An 18,043-nucleotide genomic window follows, 5' to 3' on the forward strand; every position below is an offset into this window, starting at 1 on the left:
TATGCAACCATGATGGCTAATGAGCTATTCAAAGCCATTTGGACCCATTTGTCTAAGTAGAGTGTCAGCTCCAGGCTAATCCTGTGAATTATTTAATCATCTTGTACCCCTGAGAGCACAAGTGTGGAGATGTCTCTTAATCATTTGGGTGGTGTTTATTCAGTTTACACCTATGCTTTCATTATTTTGCCGTACTGTATGAAGATGCATATGAGCTGCCTGCAGGGCCTGGGTGAACTGGAGGGAAACGTTTGGAAAGCCTTCACTGCACTGGGGTTTTGCACCCAAGGCATAGGTTGGAGGCTTCATCATGAGAATGATAATTTTCCTTAGCTTGAGGAAAGGTTCTTGGTTTACTTTCCTTGTAACTATGTTTTTAACCCATCAGCTGCTTATGAAGGTTTTAATTCCTGATTTATCTGTCTCACAGTTGTGCTCCTAAAAGCCAAACTGGGGCTGATTCCCAGTCCAGATGTGATAGTAGCTTTCTGCAGAGAGAGAAGCAGAGTGTATGGATGGTTGTAAGTAACCCAGTGATGTTGGTTTCACAAGTTCTTGCTGGCTTGCTCTTTTTGTGTAGCCTGGGATTTTGATTACCTAACAGAGTATGTGTCAGCTCAACCCTGTTACTCGTTACATACCAGGGTCCCGACAGGAACCTCAGATAAAAGTTGCTTTAAACACTGCATATTTCAACTTGGTCCGCAATCTACCAATGTGATACACAGCCTTTGTAAAACTGTTCATTTCTAATCCTTTAAAATAATTTTTGATGCCTAGAGTGACCTGGTCCTGGTGTGGGAACTGTGCTGGAGTGGCAGTGTAGTGGAGGAAAGGAAAAATGAGATCATGGTGTGACAACAGCATGCAGACTGTCAATCCAGAGATTTGCAACGGAACAAAACAGGAAATAATGATTAAGGTATTAAAACAAACTTTCATCAAGTAACAGGCTTATTCTGATGATTTCTTCTTTCTAACCACAGTCCAAAGATTTTGCTGTTGCTGTTGATTTTACCTGGAAAGCACTGTCAGTATTATGAGGACAATTAGCCTCCTGAAATTTAAGATGCATATACCATTCTATGCCTGGTGCTTTAGTTAGTGGATACTTACTACATCCTGTACTTATTTGCAAGCCCATTCACTCAAGGTAAGATGCCAATTGCATGCTTCTCTATTGGGCAGAGGTCTTTTAATTAGTCATCTCCCCATAATCTTTTTGAACTTCATTCGCACTAGGTATTTTCAGATGCTGTACATATAAATGAGAATACTTTCCACTTTGTTGGTCCCTTGACAAATGTAAATATTGGCTGAAGAATTCTTTTTCTTTCCAATTAACCCAAGTATTCTCGTAGCTTGTGAAATCTGTAGCAAGTCTAATATCACTATATACATCTAGTTTTCTGAATAAGTCTACTTCAACTGTATGCACACAAACTGTGTATGAATAAAACAGATAAAGGAAACTGAAAGTCTACAAGATCACATCATGTTGAAAATGAATATTTCATAACCATCCTGAAACAAAGTGTATGAATTCTGGACTTTTCGTGATATTTGCAAACAGGAAAGAGAATAACTTATCCTGATTAATGTCCCCAGGCAAGTGCTTTTCTGTGACCTAAAGGACTGATTTTTTTTTTTTTTTCTTCTTTTTTTTTTCTTGCTTGTTTTGGAAAAGAATCAGTTTTTCTGCACGGAAGAAAGCAGGACAGAAATCATGCTCCTGGGGGAGAAAGGGGAATTTATCAGAGGTGAGATCCCTTTGGTTCTTCCCACTGATCACATATTCTCACTCTTGATCCTCTTCCTGCTTAGCAAGCAAAAAAACCCCACCAGGTCCTAATACAAGTTGTTTTTTTAAAAGAACCCTCACATTTTTCCTAACTGAGAAGCTGAAACGCTTTCACGCCAGAAGGTTAATGAAAAAGCAAGTGTACACTGAGCTGAGCAAGAACAAACTCTTTTTACGCTTCTTTTATTAGGGATTTAGGTCTGAATTTGGAGTTGCTGATTTAAAGAGGAAACATTAGGCAAATTGATGATGACCTTATTTTTACCAGACCATACCATGTGAAAAGCCAGGGGAATCTTGTCCTAGATTTCAGTGGAAGTAAGGCTGAGAGAGTCCTTCAGCATCAATGGTAACTTGTTTCTGTTGGACTGGGAGAAATTTGCAAGAATTTTGATGCACAAATATAATCACATAAATCTTGAAACTGGAGGATTATCTGAAAGACACTAGTAGCTTCTTATTAATGAAAACAGTATTTTTGACCTTCCACTTTGAATTTGTTTAATTTTTTTATTTCTTAAGGATAATGAATGAATTACTTTTACAGTTGGTGCCTCAAAAGACTAAAAAACAAAAAAGACATTGCCTCCAAAAAAAGATAACTTGAGTTCTGCTTCTGCAAATTTAGACTGCTCTTTTTCAAACCAGAATCTGTGGTTGTGCATCTACACAACTGCAGTTTGGTGAGGAGGCCCATCCATATTTTCATGTCCTGCAGAAAAGGCCCTGCTTAGTGGGAGGGTGCTGCTGCTCTGTCAACATGCCACATGTCCTATCAATGGAAAAGCTCAGTAAAGGTTCTTTCTTCAGAAATACTTTTGATACCATGAAGAGTTTATATACTTAAAGTTTTTAAATTTTCAGAGACACTTTGGTCAAAGCCATTTGCATTCCCATCAACTCTTTGGGAATCCTTTGTGGATGCTCAAGGGAATTTTCTACTTGCTGGAGAACTTGCACTGAAAGACATACAAATTCTTAAATTATATGTGCATTTAAAATCTGACTGTACCAAGGGTAAGTAAAACTGTGGAAAACCAGTGCCAGTTTACTATAGATAAAAGCTTGCTAAGCAGCAATAGATCTTCTAGGCAGTACACCGTGTATAATTAATATCCTAATCTAGATTCCGCTGAAGCTAGAGGAAAGATTTTCATTAACTCCAGAAGAAGTTAAATAAGCTTATTAGCTGACCACAGTGTTCATGTGTGCATGAAATCATGCTAAAGAACTTTAAAAAATTCAGTGCTGCCTTATTAGTTACTATAGTGATAAGGAAGAGCCCATTACTGTATGTGGCCTATTTGGACTGGTTGAAAAAAGGTTGAAGATGATCTCTGCATTCCTTCTGCTCCCTTTGTATTTCTGTTTCACAATTCTTACTGAATTAACCTGTCCCTGTGATTCGCCACCCTATTAGGTGATAACAGATGTCAGGAAACATCTGTGGATGTGCTTCAGTTGGGTAGCTTTTCCTGAAGTTTAGAATTATGTAGCTTTCACTCTGCATTCTGAAGGATTGCACCACCCAGCTGGATGCTGACATGCCATCATGGCATTCCAGGCAAGCTCAGACCTCCTTCTCATGGGAAGAATAACTCCTGCATGGGGCAAAGCCATGCCCTCCACTGCTTTCTTGGAATATGATGGAGGTCCTTTCATCCCTGTAAAAGCAAGATCTCTGATAACTCAGCATAGTTTGGGACAGTGGCTGCTCTAGGGTTTACAGCGTGAGCTTTGAAAGTTTTTTTCCTGTGCTTAGTGGGGTAGATAACAATTGAGAGGAAGTTGCATTCAACAAGGGTTTGAAGGCAAAAAGAGAATATTGAGTGCATTGAAGGAAACTGAACGAACCTGTATTTTTACAAAGCTAAAAGCTATTTTCAGCTTCATCTCTTACTGGCAACAATCCAAGATTAGTCTGTGCTTGCTAAGAAGGACACTCTACTGGACACAACTGGTGTAATGTTGCTTTCTTTGCTTTCTTTCCAAAGGGGGTACAGACTACGGGGATCATGCACCCTGCAGCCTTGCCTGAGGAGGCCACAGGCCAGCTGCAGGCAGAGCAGTGCCATTATGGATGATGAAGCACTTGCCATGGAGGTGAAAATATTATCCCACTTTCTGGAAAGTTTATTAGCTATTGGAATTTTTTTTTTTTTTTTTTTTTTTTTTTTTTTTTTTTTTTGTTAGCAGTTAATTTTAAAACTCTGTTTTCTCTAATTTGTGAGTAGCTAATTTATAAATTCTTATTGAAAAGTTGCCTCTGCTTTATATTGCCAGTTCAGGTGTGTTGATCAAAGAGAGCAGAGGAAAGTTTGCATTTGCCCTCTTGGAATGAGAAAGAGCCTATGCAAGCTGCACATTTGCAATTCTTTTAATGTAAAGACCTGAACGGGAATTATGGGACATGGAACTTTTTACCACTTTTGAGATTTGCTAAGGAACTCTGGAGTTTGTGGTTTTTACTCTAGGATACCCTGGGCTGTATCTTACCTTGTAGGCATGCAGTTAACAACCTAAGAACAAAAACAAGTAAGCAAAGGCTTCCTCATATGGGGTTGTGAAATAATTTTCAGCTTGTCATTAACTCTGTCAAGCCAAACTGATATCTGTTGCAATCTTCGATGATTTGTGCCAAACCATATGTTTCAACCCTTAGTAATTTTTAGGAGTGTGTTTTAATCTTACTTTGGGTTTTGTTGTTTTCTTTGGTGTTTTTGTTTGGGTTTTTTTGTTTGTTTGTTTTTAAATGTACTCTGTGCTTGAAACTAATATCCCTGGGTCATCATTCTCCATAGTCACATCAGGAAATTAAAAAATAAGAACTGCCCCAAATGTGTGGAGTTTTTAAAGTTCTGTCAGCGACTGCTTATGTAATGGAAACTGCGTGTGTAACTCCAGCAGTACCTGCTGCCATGCAGGTGAACTGCAAATGTGAAGGCAGTTTTCCTTCCTGGGCAGCTGGAAGGCACAGGCTTCTCCATGACCTTAGGATGAGCCTTGCCACCTGTTGCCCTTTTTATCCAAAAGTAGCCTGTGCCAGCCAGCAAGAGCAGGCTGACCTCTCTGGGGAGAAGCAAGCAGAGCTCAGGAGGGCAGTGAAGCAGCTTGGCAGAACAGTCTGGTTTGGAGCACGTGAAATGCTTGTGAGTGGGACAAGAGCCCCATGCCTCACACACTGCCAGCACTGCTCCTGCCTGCTGGCACTGCCAGCATCTGCACCTGGTACTGCCATTACCATGGCTGGACACACCAGGCACTGCTGGCTCCTGCTGCAGGGAGCCTGGGTTAAAATTGCTCTTTCAAAATAATTGAGTGTATGATTTCTCTTTAAGCATCTTTGTCATATTAATTAACTTCATAAAACAAATAATGAATGAAGGATCAAATAGGAAAATAAACTGTAAAATGTTTATATAACTTGAAGTAAAATAATTGTCTTTAATTTAGCTAATCTAAAGTTTGGCTAGATCAACGTAAATAATTTTAATTTAAAATTAATCTTGACGTTTGAACTTAAAATCTTTGCTCTCTTCAGCCATCATATTCATCTATTAATTTCTTAGCTTCTAACTCTATTTACAGCTCTCCTGCATATATATATGCTGTCTTTGCTTTGTTGAGAAAAAGAGTCATTACCTAAATAGTGACCCAGCTGCTGGATTTTCTGCTTATATATCAGCATTCAGGCTGGTAGTGACTCAAGACTCGGAGATACCTAGTCAGATAAAATTTGCATTATCACACAGAGGTTGAACAACCTTGCAGTAGGATCTGTCACTGTTTCATAGAAGACAATACAAGGAAGAAACTTGATGTATTAATTTGTGAGGCAGATAAAGTTTGTGGATTTTCTCTCTAGTAGATTTTTGTTGCTGCTGGATATTTCTAGACAGAGATTTTGAAAACTCAGGTTTCTAAAATACCAATATGTAGGTGTCCACAAATGTTAAATAAAAATAAAGTGAAGCACTTCAAATAATAATTTTTAGTACCATTAGGTGGTTTGTTACAAGAAGTAGTAATGAAATATTCCTACAGGCCCATCTCTGTATAAAGAAATGAGAATTTCTTTACCAGGATGCATAATGAAAGATATATTTCCAAAGATAAATAAATGCCTTCTCATCACTCTAGGAGTTTGGCATCTTAAAATATAAAAAAAAACCAAAATAGAGAACAAACTCTGCTCCAGATGGGTTTTACATGAGGCAGTGGAGGGTACCATGGGTGGCAGGCCATGGCTTGAACAAGGAAAGATCAGGGCTATGATAAAGTGGGATCTCTCCAATAGGTAATTGGAGTGGTAGGTGTTGTAAGTGGGATGTGCTGGGGAAGCAGAAGTGATGGCCTGGGCAGCTCATGCTGTTCAGGAATGGGATAGGGAAGTTTAATTTCCAAGAACTACTTGGTGTCCCAGCTCTAAAACTTTCTTGGGTCTATGCATGAACCTAAAAGTTTCTCAGCGTCCCAGCTCTGAAAGTCTCTTGGGTTCATGCTAGCCAGCACTCACCTGCAGGGAAACAGCGCCGGTACCTGGTTCCCATTTTGTGCAGACAACTGGATACATGCACTACAGATCACTTGATTAATGATGGTTCCTTATAACATAGACATGGCCAAAAAATGCTTATTTTCCTCTTCTAATCAATGTTTTACCAAGGAGAAGCATACTTAACCTGTTTTTCATGTCTATTCCCCATAAAAACAAGTTTGCATAGGCAGGTTTGCTATTCACAAGCCAGACCTTTTTTTTCCTATGCAGCAACTCTGTAAATCACCCCATTGCAGTGGAGGAAGGAGGGTGGAATTGTTTCCACACATTTTCGGAGACAATGCAGGTGATTGATGATGAAGGGCCCTGACAGGTTGTTCAGTTAATCCCTGGATTGGCTTTTATCCCAAATGAAAATGTAGTTTGCTGACGTGCCTTGCTGTGGAATACTTTCATGGGCTGTATGATGATCTTATCCATATCCCTGAAGCCTTTTATTAAAAGTATTCCCAGGACTCTTCTTCACCACAACATTAACTTGTGAGTTGGCTCTATCTCTCTTCCTGTCTAAACACTGCTCTGCACTGGAGCAGGAAGGAAGTGTGCAGCCTCAGTTTTGTAGGTAAGAAGGAGCATTAAGTAATACCTGAGCGACTCCAGATGCCAGCCTGAGCTCCCTGCACGTAGTCCCTTGTTCTCACAGAAGCTAAGCACTGGAACGGGGCTGGCCACACATGGGAACTGTAAGTTTTCTCCAGAAGCCTGTGCTTTGGTATCTGTTTGTGCTTACAGGGGTGGCTCCTGTAGATCGTCTCCATTTGTTTAAGGCAGGTAGCTGATAATGTCCAATGCCTGCTTGTCCATTGTTTTGGTCTGGCATCTGCAAACTTGATTTGTTTGGCATTTGATGGCCTGGGGCAGATGAGATGTGGGGCCAACCTTTCAAAAGCACAGCTCTGTTTACACACATGGTTCAGGTGTTGTGACATAAGTGTTACATGAAAATGCAAGTGACAGGATTAATGTACTTGTTCCAGTCGGCAGATGTGTTTCGTAAGAAATAAAAGGCTTTTTTGAATGCTAGGCACTAATTTAAAATCAGAGCCTCAAAATCACTACGTACAAGCTCTTTGGCTTTGGGAGAAAGCTTGGTGCTCATTAATCCTCTCTCTTTTCCCTTTCTGACTCCTAAGGCAGTAGCATTGAATTGGAGGAGCCCAAATGAACCCTTGCAATGGTGGAACATGCTTTTTAGCTGACAGCTTTGGGAAGGTGAGCACACTCAGACTGAGATATCCTTGAAAAGGAGATATTCCTTGCCATGACATCTGGCCTGCTTCTGGGGCTGAACTTGGCTTGTGCATCAATTCTCATTAGAAATAGTTGCAAGGAGGTGTGGGTATGTGAAGAATGTGAGAACATGCTGTGCATTTAGAAATCATTGCTGGTGAGGGATGTTCAATATACTGTGGTCTTGCTCTATCTGTGGTTCTCCTGTTTGGTTTTGTGTTAAACACGTGCCAGTGAACTGTAAATGGTACTGAATACAACAACTTACTCATTAGTCAGCTAGAAAAGACTGAACAGGATATGTTTCAGCAGAAGAGATGGTATTTTAGTTTTCCATATACTTTGTTTCTTAGTTATAGTCTAAACATAATAAATATTTAACTTCTGAGCTTTCTTGCTCTGATTATTTCTGTGTAATATCTTACTTGAGATTCAGTTAAGCAGATGGAACGTTATTGTTGGTTCATATATTTCAGCAATATAGCTTTATATATTTCAGCGTCTGTTCTCAAGTAGTTGTTAGAAGTAAAGAACATAAACTTTATCTCGTTTTTGTGATGCCTTTAACCCTCAAAAAGATTGATATACAGAGCAATAGTGACTGGGGAAAATTTTTACAACAGAAAAAGTGAACAAGTTGTCTTGTTCATTTTACATTGGCATAAACAATCAGCAGAACGTTCTTGTTATGTTTGTCTTTTCACTTAAATAATTTTAAAACTGGAAAAGCTTTATGTTGATCATTTTGATGAAGTAAGTAGTAAACTTGCACACATGAACAGCTTAGAGGAGGAAAGCGGTGTAAATGTAGCTTGTGAACCAAAATTCAGAGAAAGAAGAAGGAGTGGTAAATGAATTGGCACAATTTAGTCTGTTGCTGTTTTAGGCTGACTTTTCCAGTCCTGTGTCATTACATAGGCACCTTGTCATTTGAGGAAATAACATTTTTGTTAGCCTGACAAAAGCAAGCTGAATCAGCTATGACCAGATTGTCTTGTTTTTACTGGACAGAATACTGTTTCCATAGGACTCCTCTGTCTCCTTTGTATCTTCTGGGATTCAAAAGGACACCTTAATGCTATGCGAAGGGCAGTTCGTGTGTGCTGAGTGTGAACTAAACAAAGACATTTTCCAGATCATTCAGAAGTTCCTCAGAAGATCCCAAACCATAAGATACACATTTATCTTATAGGGGGTAGGGAGCAAGAGAAGGAGAAATATTTGATAAAATTTATCTTATAGGGGGTAGGGAGCAAGAGAAGGAGAAATATTTGATAAACAGAGACTGTAATAGAAAGCAGAAGGAGTAGTAAATGTAGCTGAAAAATCCTTCCTGTGTTTAAAAAAAAACCCACAAAATCCTCAAAACCAAATAAAGTCATTACATGCTTAAAAACATGGAATTGCTGTTTAAATTTGCTTTCTAGGTTTTTTTTTTCCTTTTTTTTTTTCTGAAAAATCTCTCTAGTTACCTTTTTGTATGTGTGTGTTTGTGTGTGTATATATATATCATGTCTGCTTTCTGGTGTGTCATAGAAATGTCACTTTTTTTTTTTTTTTTTTTTTTTTTTTTTTTTAATCTGTGCCTTTATGCAGAGGATTTTGTAAACATTTTATTTTCCTGGTTAGGTATCTCAATCAATTTTCAGAAGACCTGTATTTCATGGAACTCAGTACTCCTATGACTTCCTTACTTCTGTCTTTGTAAGGTGAAGAACTGTTAAAGGCAACATACTGAGGGTGACTGAAGCAAGCTTTAGGCTCCTCTGCACAGACCTTTATCCAGAGCCCTGCCAGTACCGCTCGTTCATTAACTCAGTTTGTCTGATTTTGTTTTCATCCATGTGAAAGGAAGGCAGATGACTGTAGTCTGCAGGAACTTCCCTACAAATATTTTTTATCTCTAACCTAGGACAGAGTTTCTTACTTCTGGGCTTCTCTTACCTTTGGGATGTTTGCTGCAGTGCCCAATATGATGTGTTGTTTCTTAGATGAAAATGCACTTGTATGATGATGACATAGATCAGGGGGGAAAAAAGGCATAGAGATAACTAAATTCATTTGTCCTCAACAGTTCATCTGTTGCAAGCCTACAATATCTTATTCTAGTATCTTCTTCACGCACTACTTTTTTATCCCAGCTCTACTTGTCATAGAATCATGGAATCATTTAGTTTGGAAAAGACCTCTGAGGTTAAATCCAACCATTATGTAGCTGTCACATAACCTCAAACTTAGGTCCCCATGTCACCATTGTCTTTCAATTTGTGGCAGGAATATGTGCACTTGCAGCCCCGAAAGCTGACCATATCCCGGGCTGCACCAAAAGAAGAGTGGCTGGCAGGTCAAGGGAGGTGATGTATGTCCTAGCCTTGTCCTCGTTCCTAGTGCTGGCTCCTGCTGTTCCCCACTGGGCCTCCACATGGACCCCAGATTGACTTCACACCTCAAATTGCCCAAGCCTGTTGGTTAAACCACTTGGAATCACCTATCTGGGTGCCCTGGGGGGCAGCAGAGCTCCTGGGGAAAAGCATTGCTTCTGCTGGACTTGTCCTCAGGTCCTGCTGGTTCCCAACTATGGAGGGATTCCACCCCCCCTTCTGTCTCCCTGGCGTTTCCTGTCAGTACTGACATTCCATTTCTCAAGTGTATCAAATTTACAAATGCAAAATGAACATTATTCCATTTCTCACTGGGAAGAGGGTTGTCAAGACAAAAGTAACTAGTCCTGTTCCATGGACCCAGTAGCTCATGGATTTTAATTGCTCTATGTTACACATTTTGAAGTGCTTATTTACATAATATTTCTCTCTTTTTCTTCTCTTGAGATTGCACACAAGTGTTAGCAGATGCAGATACAGTATGGTAGAAGGCTAAACAGTCTGATTTGTGTAAAAATGATACACTTGGGATAGTTCTGAGTTGATACACTTAGGATTACCCAATTCAGTACAGCGATGTACATACCAGGTAAAGAAAAAAAAAAAAAAAAAAAGGCAATGACAACCAGTACATATATATAAGAACAGTACTCTGATATCAATATTACCAAGAAAATATCAAGAAAAGAAAGTACCAAGCTGAAAATTCTATAATGTTCATATGCTGAGTTGGAAATCCTTTGTTTTCCAACAATCTCTTTATGGGATAATTGCCCTGTTAACATTGTGGTGCTGGAGAGAGGAGAGGTCCAAGAAAAAGGATTGATTTTTTTAAGGATTACCTTGTACAAGCTCAAGAGTGGTCCATCCCCACATGCAGTCAAGCAGAGATGATCATCCCCGTCTACTCATCACTGGGGAGGCACAACTGGAGCACTGTTTCTGCTCTGCTCTCCCTACAAAAGAGACACGGACATACTGGAAAGAGTCCAGTGAAGGGCCACGGATATGGTAAAGGGACTGGAGTTTTTGTCATATGAGGTGAGGCTAAGCCTCAAGAAGGGAAAACTTGGGGAGGATCTTGTTGGTGTGTAAATACCTATTTTGCAGAGAAAGATGGAGGCAGACCCTTCTTGATGAGAGGATGGGTGGCTGTGGACACAGACTGGGATATAGGGAATTCCTATAAACAAGAAAGCCAGAATCTCATTTTGGGTGTCTTTATTTAGTTATTTGGTTCATCTGATGTACTTAATGAGCAGATTTCCTTAATGAAATAGGTTTAGAACCTGTGTGCACTGTACACCAATAAAAAGAGTTGGTGAAACCTCAAATATAGTTAAAATGTGTATGTAGTTGTTAAAGGATCCTAGACCCATCCTCATACAAAGGAACACTGGATTCCTTTGTTCCCCTGTGTAAAACAGTCCAATATTTTCACTGTAGATTTTGTTTATGCTCCTCCTTCTGTTTCCCTGCATAGTTTGGTTGAGACTGGGTTCCTATCTTCTCTGATCAGCTGACAAAAAGCTGATTTCAGAGAGTAATGTAGTCCCTGGATGTATAATGTGGTGAGCATCAAGGAGCGTCAGAGGAGTGATACGTGGCACCACTGAGATACCCTTTTAAATATTGTGCAGCTGAAACTTTTGCAATTTCATGTTGCTGACAGAAATCATGAAAAAGTATGAGACACAGAGAGAGAGATATTCTTTAGAGACTCTCCTTCCAGTCAAAGACAAGAGAAAACCAGTTCATTGAAGTTTCTTGGAGAAATCACCAAAATGTGGTTTATGGCCTTTAGAAAACCAGATGTGGAGAAACATGTGCTAATAAAGCATTAATTAGCATAGTAGATAAAATATTAATAAGCTTTGGTGTTTGGCAGATGGAACATAAATGCATCCAGGACAAAGCGTGAAATCACCAGTGCCTGAGATGGTATATGCAATTCTACCTCACTTGTTTCTTTCATCCAAAATCCTGGACAAAATGCAAAAATCATTTGGTAGAGTCTGGCTGTGTCTACATGAGCACAAAGTGTGGTGCAATAGGAGTGAAGCAGGACAGCCCACCCATGGCAGAGCAGCTGATGTCCATGCTGCTTGTACTCTGGGACTTTACTCAAGAAGCTTTACTGTGGTGCTAGAACCTCCGTGCCCATCAACAGCAGCAGTCAGTGAGATGCACTCCTGGATTATGTGCTTCCACATCCTTTACTGAGAGAGGAATTTATTTTTGCATTTCTGAGCCACTCCATAGTGTGAACCTGAGTGCAGTTACGTGGGGACTATCAGCAGTGTCACAACTGTCCTCATCCTTTGAGCTAAAAAGTGAATATAGACTCCTTCCTTTCTTAAAACACTGTTCTGCAGGAACTCCTTTGCCTGATATACTCTGCTATAAACTGAAGCATTAGGAGACAGTAGTTGCCTTTATATAAAATAAAAGTACCTCCAGTAATTTATAGAATACTATCTATATACGTGTGTGTGTGTGTGTGTGTGTATATATATATATATGAGAAAGTGTACAGCCTTAACACCCCTACACACACTTAAAATAAATAATACCCAGGAAGCATAGGGAAGTTATGGCAATGCAGAATGTGCAACATAGTGGGACTTTGACATGTGACGTGATGATTTATAGGTCTAATGGACTCATGCAGCATACAGACAAACCAAAACCAGTTGAGGTAACTCAACTGCCGTCAACTGAGAGGGGCCTGGAGGGACTTGAGAGGTGGAGCCATGAACCTCATAGAGCTCAACAAAGCCAAGTGCAAGAGGAGAAGGACTTGGGTATGTTGGTGGATGAGAGGCTGGACATGAGCGAGCAAATGTGCACTTGCAGCCCAGAAAGCCAAAGGTGTCCTGGGCTGCATCTGAAGGAGTGTGACCAGCGGGGCGTGGGACAGGATTCTGCTCCTGCACTGCTCTCATGAGACACCATTGAGAATACTACATCCAGCTCTGGTGTCCCCAGCACAAGAAGGACATGGACCTCCTCAGGGAGATCCAGGGGAGGGCTATGGAGATGATCGGGAGCACCTCTCCTGTGAAGACAGGCTGAAGGAGCTGGAGTTGCTTAGCCTAGAGAAGGCTCTGGAGAAACAATACAGCAGCTTTCCAGTATCTGAAGGGAAGGTATGGGCCTGCAGGACAGCTGGAGAGGGACTTTTTACAGGGGTATTTAGTGACAGGAAAAGAGGTTATGCCTTTTAAAATGAAGGAGTGTGGGTTTAGATTAGATCTGAACAAGAAATTCTTTGCTGTGAGAGTTGTGAGACACCAGAACAAGTTGCCTGGTGAAGCCGTGGGTTCCATGTCCCTGGAAATGTTCAAGGCCGGGTTGGATGAGGCTTTGAGCAACCTGGTGTAGTGAAAGGCATCCCTGCCCGTGGCAGAAGCATTGGAACTAAATGATCATTAAGGTTTCTTCTGACTCAAACCATTCTGTGATTCTGTGATAACTGTCAGGGGTCCTGGTAAAAACCCAGCCACCTCAGTAAGCCCTTCAAATTCACAGCATCTCATGAAACAAAGTTTGGCAGAGGTAAGCAACAAATTGCAACAAGGTCGATGTCTTCTTCCAACACTTTCATACTCAACATATGTCCTTTTAGTATATTTATACCGGCTGCAGATGTCCTTTCGGAAGCCGTAAGAAAGCCCTTCCTTTGCAAGCTGTCACCTCAGACCTGTAAGGTGTTAGGTGTCAGTACTGCCAGTGCTTTGCTCAGCTCCCTCTGCATCTGTCATTTGTGCCCGCACAGTACAAAATTTCCACCGCCCTCCCCGCGTGTTTGTGTGAGTTACTGTGGGGAGGGGCAGGGACAAGGAAGAGGGCAGGGACACGGGCAAGGAAAGCGGGAGGGACGGGAGGCAGCGCGCAGAAAGCCGAATCCCAACGCCCGCCGGGCGGCGCGGACGGGCGGAGGCGGAGGCGGAGGCGGAGGAGGGGGCGGAGGCGGGCTCGGCACACGCACACGCCGCTCCCGCCGTGCTCGGCTTAAATAGGGCGGCGCCGGGGAGGCGCGTACAGCCGTACAGCCGTGGTCGCTGCTGCTGCCGGGAGGTGAGCGGGGTTCGGGGGCACTGCTGCCGTCGGGGCCGGGGGCCGTCGGGGCCGCGCCGCCGAGGGAGGTGGCCGGGCCTGCCGGAGCGGCCGCCGCGGGGCTGGGGTGATCTGCGCGGCCGCTGTCACCGCGAGGCCGGGCGGTTCCGTCCCATCTTGCCGCCGATCCCTCCAGAGTGTCTTTGCGGGGCCGCGGGGCTTTCCTTCCCGCTCCGCAGTGGGATCGGCGTCCCCTGGAGCCGGCTCGACTTCCCCTCGCGCAGAAGCCTTCAGGAAAGCGTAGTTGTCTGTGTCCGGCCTCCCCCCGGCGCTGCGGCAGCTCGGGCTGGCCGGGCATTGTTCGGCGCCGGCGCTGCTCTCCAGCCCGGCTCGGCTCGGCCTGGCGCGGGGTGAGCGGCTCGGTCGGGCCGAGCGGCAGGTAGCGGGCTGGGCAGCGCCGTGCTGCCTGCTGATCCCGGGGCTTCACGTTCGTTTGGCTGCCCGGCTTTGCCTTCAAGTCGGTTGTTTTTTCGGGAATGAATGCAGCGTGTACTTGATGCAGCTTTTTTTTTTTTTTTTTTTTTTTTTTTTTTTTTTTCCTAAAGCAGTGTAGAGAGTGTATCGAAATGCAGCGTGAGCCAAACTGGCCTAAAATGGAAGGCGGAGTGGCTTTGACTTTGCAGGCCTCCTCTACTGCTAGGTAGGACATGCAGTGGTTCAGCACAGAGATTTAGCCTGGTTACACGACGCTTTTGTTCTAGGATGCATACATTTCTTGTTCCTGTTGAACAGGAATTGCAACACTTGAGCCCTTCTAAATTTCTAAAGGGCATGTCTGTGAGCTGTCTGGAGTATTACGGACACCCTCTTGGACTATGTAATCTAAACATATGCCTCACTTGGGTTAGCGTCTGAGATATGATGGTCAGGTTCTGTGATAGGAAAGAACAGACCTCATCCATGTGGTGTTAATAGATTTCCTTTTTCATCTGCGTTGCTCTACAAGAATCATGCACTCTCCTGAGCCTGACTGGGAGAGTTTATTATTGCCTTTTTGCTTTGGAACGTGCTCTCTAACTCACAAGCTGAGATTTCTCAGCCCCAGGATTTGGATCAGATTTCTTGGATCAAGAAATTGAGTATAAGAGGGCATTGAGTTTACTGAAAAATACCTTTCTCTTCCTCTTGCAACAATAGCAGTACTAGCAATGCAAAAACTGATACATAGAGTTCCTCATGGACCCTTTCTCTTACTGCCTTTTTAAAGTTTAAGGATATGTAGCTTGCTTGTATTGAGATGGGGAAATGTTTGAAAGATTGCTGATGGGGAAAATCTAAGCTTGTCATTACAAGTAGCTGTTGTGTGTAGTGTTATCAATTCAAGGTCTTGAGCAAACAGCCTTAACCTAGTCTGAGGAGTGAATGATTACAATGAATTTACAAAGGTAGCTTCTAAATTTGGTAGATGTTGTTTTACAACAACTTGACCAACGTGAGGTTGCAAATAAGCCTTAATTTTTGAGAAGGATACCCCCAAGTAGCCTTTTGCTTGAAGGGACAAGTACAAGGTTGATATTGGTAGAAAAACAAAACCAGCAATTTAAAATGGAAGGAAAGAGAACTTTGAAATACTTTTGTGGGTAAGTGACTTACCACAAAGACTTTTTGAGCAAAGTCTTTGCAGCTGATTTCCCTGTCTCATTGCTTCACTAGAAATAGATACTTCATGGGATTTTTTGGGAGGTGGCAGAGGTGGGTTGTACCTTCCCTGTTTTGTGTGTGTTGCTCTCCAGTGAGGCAGAGTAAAAGGTTTCTTTTCTCTTTCTTATCCCTCCAAGAAAGTACACTTTTACTAATGTGATCAATAGAAGACAATAATAGGTTTTTGTGTTTTGTTTTTCTTGATAATATGGTTGATGGAATTGGGTAGACTGAGGAAAACTAATGGCATGAAATTTCTGAATGTACGGCAGAGACAAGAGAGATGTTCTGGCCCAAGGGATACATTACTTAATAAGTAGGGCTTCTGGTGGTCTTGTGATCAGTCTGCCATCTGTATCCTACTTCCCTGCTCTGCTGAATTACAAGCTCAGATATGTTAAATATTTCACTATGGTAAATATAACCAGTGGTAACTCCCTAGAAATCCTCACAAGCTGATGGTTTATTCATTGGTGAATGGTCTTGTGGGGGAGTTTACAATGCTGTGTGGCTCAGGGAAGCTCTGCTATACAGTGCTGACCTTTTACAGGCTGTAGGCTGAACCCTGTCTGTGGATGTGGGGCTGGCATTTCTGTAGATCCCACCTGACTCCTGAAACAAGGACACTCGATAGCATAAGGCTTCTGTTCTCTTGCGTTTCATGTTGAGAGTTACTCTACACAGGGTAAAATATGATTCCCTGCCCCTGGCAGGGAGCTTGGAACTAGATAATCTTTAAGATCTTTTTCAACCCAAACCATTCTATGATAGTAAAATACTTCACTTTTTATTAGGATTTGAATCTTGGTAGTACTGGTAATTTGCTCAAAATTGATTTAAAACAGCTTGCATGATTTTATAGAGAAGTAGAAGAAAAACAGATTTTGCTTTTGTAGTTGAACCATTGAAGTGCTGTAGCAGAAGTGCATTGTGTCCTATTTCCAGAAGAGGATTTTTTTTTTTTTTTTTTTTTTTTTAATGAATTACTGTTCTTGAACCCAGCTTTTTAGTTTGATTGGTTTGATAACTGCATGTGCCATGTTTTGGAAATTTGGCTTTTGCAGTTGGACTGCAATAATAGCCTGGTAAGGTCAAATTAGTTTTCTAGGAAAGCAAGAAGAAAATACTTACTATCGCTGACTTGGAGTAGATGCAGGCATACTTTAATACCTGAGGTCAAAAAGTTGCTCTGTTTGTCATACTATTTTTTTGGGCTTCTGGTGTTGGGAGGTCACTCAGTGAACCAATTGATTCTCATAAGTACTTATTGATCTTCCAATAAGTACTTATTGATCTTCCAGTCTCAGAGTGTTAAGGGTTATGTTTTTTGTAACAACCTGCTGGATGTAAACACTATCTAGTGCGATGCAATGGGGCTTAGTGTGCCTGACCCATATTGCCTTCTGCGAGAGTTCAGGTATCAGAAGTGTGAGTGAGTCCTCATGGAGTCTCAAGTGAGCACTTAAACTGTGTGTTAGCTTGATATTGCGTACTGGCCTTGATCTTCTCAAGCTGAGTAGATCATATCACAAGAAAGCTGTTGGATTTTGTAGGGTGGTTTTCAATTAACTGGTGTTTAGAATAACACGAGATTGACAGAGTAGTGCCATGATGTATTTGCAAATCAGAGTTTCAGGGTTGCAATTCTAATGGATACCAGCGTAGGCTGAAAAATAAATATTTGTAGGCATCTTATCTGGTTTTCGGAGATGAGAAACCGGTAAGACTGCTTAATGCCATGTTGTGTATGCATAGGCATGGATTAAAGGTAACTGAAATCCATCATTCTCAGAAAGGTTGTAATGCTAAGTGTTGGTTTTCCTTTATACATGGGGTTACCAAATGTTGGAGGACTGTAGTTGCACAAAAGGCATTGAGCGGGTTCTTGTCACGTGTTTCAACTCCTGAACTTGAATAAACTCCAGTGACCTCACCAGCATGCACTCAAATTACTTACTGAACATCACTGAGAGGCAAGAATCCAGGTGGAGTTCCACTTGATTGCAAGGGGACTGAGGCCAAATGTGTGAGGACAAGCCTGTGACTTTCCTTGTTGATGTGAGCAGAACCTTGACACAACAGTTTCAGATTTTGTGCTCCTTAAAGGTTGCAGCAAAAGTGTTAACTTTGATTGCATTTTATGAAGTAAGTCACTGTGGCCTAACTGATGGATCTGAATCCAGCTTGTAGGTTGTTTCCCTCCAGTTCTGCCTTGTCACAAATGTAGGAACAGAAACTGAACCAGTACAGGCAACCTACACCCCAGTGCATGATGCCTCATGCTTGCTGAGAGCCTGACTGAGGGAGCTGAAG

The 18,043-nt window shown here is 41.8% G+C and overlaps 1 protein-coding gene across 1 annotated transcript in view; it reads left to right on the top strand.

The window, feature by feature from the left end:
- The first annotated feature begins 13,932 nt into the window (after window positions 1–13,932).
- Window positions 13,933–18,043, top strand: part of ACSL1 (acyl-CoA synthetase long chain family member 1) — a 36,823-nt gene continuing 32,712 nt past the window's right edge. The window contains exon 1 of the mRNA XM_040064255.2: window positions 13,933–14,050. The gene's annotated coding sequence lies outside the window, so the exon portion shown is untranslated. The remainder of the gene's footprint in view (window positions 14,051–18,043) is intronic.

Source organism: Hirundo rustica, chromosome 5, assembly GCF_015227805.2.
Source record: "Hirundo rustica isolate bHirRus1 chromosome 5, bHirRus1.pri.v3, whole genome shotgun sequence".
NCBI lineage: Eukaryota > Metazoa > Chordata > Aves > Passeriformes > Hirundinidae > Hirundo > Hirundo rustica.